Below are 3,979 nucleotides of genomic sequence, written 5' to 3' on the forward strand. Positions count from 1 at the left end.
AAGCTAGATATAAGAAATATGAAAATCAATTTTTTTACCATCGAAGGCGTATGTAAACCCTTAAAAAACCAAACCAAGAAAAAGTTTCAGAGATCGTCAAGCATTCCGACATGAATATGAGACATACAGAACGTCCGTTTAAGTTCAAATTCCCGTTCTTCGGTAATATTTTTGTTAGTAAAGAACGGTGGCCAGATCACATAAACAGGAGACAATATGGTTCATGAAGGTGCAACTTGGCATAAAACCAATGCTCTCACAGTCACAAGATCTCTACAATTCTGCTGAAAATAACTGTTTTGGTGGGAACTTGACCTGCTGTAAAGAGACGAAATCTAACACGATTTATAATTCCGGAACGCTTTTTCCTGTAGTTCAGAAACCCATTATACGTTCTTTGCACGAAATGTACTCCTGTTTGAGGAATAACATTTTTAATCGGTATAGAGATAATTCATAGAAGAATTCCTTCTACATATGTTGTATGTTTATTTCACCAGATTTCTGAAAGATTGCTTAGCGTAACTTAAAGTAATAGTACATTATGCAACGAGCCTATAATGCAGTAATTAAGACGCGAGTATGTTTGTTTATGAAACGAGCGCAAGCGAGTTTCATAATTTTCATACGAGCGTCTTAATTACCATTATAGGCAAGTTTCATACGACTTTTTATGCTCGACCATATTTCTAGCTTGAAATTATTCATAAGTTTTCATGTTATGGTTCTGTAAGTGACGAACGGAACTGATTGAATTGTGAGATGTGCGCAGACGCGAAAGTATTGATTTTCTCCGAGGCACGAATATCACTGACCTTGATATAACCTAGAGAACATTAGTCTTGATATAACCTGGAAATTGAGTTAGAATTGAAAAACGAGATGACAAATTTAATTTATTTGAATATTATTTACAATTAACGATAATTATTATAGTAACAGAACATAACCTTCTGCGACAGTATTGGATTTCCAGCCTCCGTGACTTTTCGCTAATTGTCTTTCGATTGCATATACGAGAATAATCGATACTGGCGGGTTTATAACGGTACAAAGGTGGTTTGTCATTGGCTGAACAACTGAATTATAATGAATAAGTGTACTTCAATGAGGTGCATTAAAGGCCTACTACCAGGTGTATAATTACTACATTTTGGCATGGTCGAGCATAAAATTATTTAAACAAACGTTTCACGTACAGGGATTCCGAAACCATTGGAATAAAGTAGGTGCTATATAATGTTTAATATTTTTATATTTTTTGTATTATCTTTTTTTTTTTTTTTTTTGGTTTCAGAATGCTATCAGTTTCTTTTGTTTCGTCATCATTGTAGGAAATAACTCGTCGTGTTTTAAAAGGTCATATCGTGGGTTTAAAAGCAAAACACATTAAGTCAAAAATGTTACTTCTGAGAAAATGGCGCTTCAAAGTTCTTGACGAAACAGAAACCTCAAAATATTATTTTTAGTAGACCTATGTTGTTTCTCTTTAGGTGTATTTTAATTTCCAAGTCTAAGTTTATACACATACATTATGTATATTATACAGTATATGCCTTTTTCTCAGAAGTAATATTTTTTACTTATTATGTTTTGCTTGTAAACCGACGATATGTTCTTTCTTTAATCATAATATATATTTTTAATTCAATTAGATAATATTAAAACAATAAAAACGTAAACGACATTCAGCTCCATTTTCATAAAACACATATGAAAAGATTATTTATGAGTAATATTTAAAATAAAATAATATCAGTGAAATAAAATCACAAGCTGACAAAAAAGATTTATTCACAAATCAATGTTCATTTTCGTCCAAATAAACGAATTAATGAACCGTAACAGTCGTATTGGCACTAAAATAAAATACAGATTTAGTAAGATATCATATCATGTTATCACAGCCAAATAAAGGAGAGATATGATGTGGTTTAGGGAATACCGTTGAAATCGACGAAACCAAATTTCGGGACAATCTTCGCCAAAGCGTTAACTATGTAATTATGACCGCGTTGACGTTGTATTTTTGGTTCGGAGAAAATACGAAAAAAAAAAAAACTCTCAGCGGCCATAATAGTAAATATAGCAAAAGAAAGCTAAATTACATTTTATTTTTGAGTGAAAAGTTTAGCGTCTGATGCAAAGCCGAGGGCGATAATTCTCACGAGAGCATAAAATCTATTTATTCTCGTGTGCTATACAATATTTTATCCATTACTGATATCTGAATTTAATTTAAAATTGTACGCTTTTCCTTTGTAATGTGTTGCTTGTGAAGAAGTTATAAGTGAATGAATGTATAGATTATATTGTTCTTAATGTGTTGGTTGCCATGGAGAAAGTGATTTTAAAACAGTTTATTTCACTGAAATGAGCGAAAAGCTTTCAATTCACTGCTGTAAATGAAGTCATTGTTTAGGTTGCTAAGGACAGTCAAATGAAGAGCAGTTTCGATATCAGTCATGGATATTAGTAGGCCTATATTGCGATACAATCCTGGTAAGTGCATTATAACAGAATCGAGGAAAAGTTATGGAAGACGAGACGAAATCGAGTGTTTCCTATTTCCGAGATTCTGTCATGCGCTTAACACATATTGCATATCATTTTTTGGCCGATCTTAATAAAAAGATAAATTATTATTAATCATTTTTAATTTAAATAAATACTTTGTTTTTGGACGCTAACATTTTCATGTGTGGTCGCCGTCTGTTATTTTGTGCGAGATCGTGCGTATTTGCTTGGTTTTCGCACAAAACCAATCCGCGGAAAGTCTAAAATTCCACATTCAGTATTCCCAACGTAACACACATAACAATTTCCCTCTTCTTACCGCTTAAGTGACATATTAATTTTACTGCTTGAGGCTTTTAACATATTATTTTTAGAGACGTTCAATATAGTAATAATTATAAATCGGAAACTTACCACTGCAATTTCACCTAAATTGCACTGTTAATTATTGTTTTTAAATATTTGCAAAAATTAAGTAAACTCTACAACTCCACTAAAGTTACTGCATTCGTGATGCAAGTAACATTAAGGAAGCCGTGAAAAAATCAACAAGATTCCAGACTCATCATAGACGTATATCACGGCCTGCTGGAGTATAGTAAACACAGAAAACATTTTAAAGCAACAATGTTGAAGATAGATATTTTTGTTTTGCAAATTTGCCGTCATTGAACAGAAAAAAAGATGGAGATTTCATTGCAACTAATTAGAAATTCCTCTTTCAGGTATGTAATAAACGATCTTCGCACAAAATAATATACGGTACACGAGCGGTATGTTTTCTTTCAATTCTCGGAAATTAAAAAAGCTCAACTACGTTTCGCTTTTTCAGACTTTTTCTCGAACATGAAAACTTCAACATACCGCTCTTGTAACGTATATTACTATTGTCGATAACTAGATAGCTACTTCCGTCAATAATTGTAAGCTTTTCCTTGACTCACCGGTAGCGGCGTGGCGCTGGATCACCTCGTTGCCCTCAGAGAACTAATACCCATAGGCCAAGCTGGATGTGCCAGCCCCACTGTCACAACCACCCCCTCCGTCCGTCTTGTTACAATTGGGCGTGACGCATACCTGGAAATATAGAATAATAAAATGACAATAACGATGATGATGATAATAATAATAATAATAATAATAATAATAATAATACTTACTTACTTACTTACTTACTTACTTACTTACTTACTTACTTACTTACTTACTTACTTACTTACTTACTTACTTACTTACTTACTGGCTTTTAAGGAACCCGGAGGTTCATTGCCGCCCTCACATAAACCCTCCATTGGTCCCTATCCTGAGCAAGATTAATCCATTCTCTATCATCATATCCCACCTCCCTCAAATCCATTTTAATATTATCTTCCCATCTACGTCTCGGCCTCCTCAAAGATTTTTTCTCTTCGGCCTCCCAATTAACACTCTATATGCATTTCTGAATTCGCCCATACGTGCT

General features: G+C 33.5%; 1 protein-coding gene across 1 annotated transcript in view; it reads right to left on the reverse strand.

The window, feature by feature from the left end:
- The window catches only part of LOC138696930 (uncharacterized), a 235,465-nt gene extending 231,868 nt beyond the window's left edge, over nt 1–3,597 (reverse strand). The window contains exon 1 of the mRNA XM_069822424.1: nt 3,462–3,597. The gene's annotated coding sequence lies outside the window, so the exon portion shown is untranslated. The remainder of the gene's footprint in view (nt 1–3,461) is intronic.
- Nucleotides 3,598–3,979: the final 382 nt, after the last annotated feature.

Source organism: Periplaneta americana, chromosome 3 (genome assembly GCF_040183065.1).
Source record: "Periplaneta americana isolate PAMFEO1 chromosome 3, P.americana_PAMFEO1_priV1, whole genome shotgun sequence".
In the NCBI taxonomy this organism is placed as follows: Eukaryota; Metazoa; Arthropoda; class Insecta; order Blattodea; family Blattidae; genus Periplaneta; species Periplaneta americana.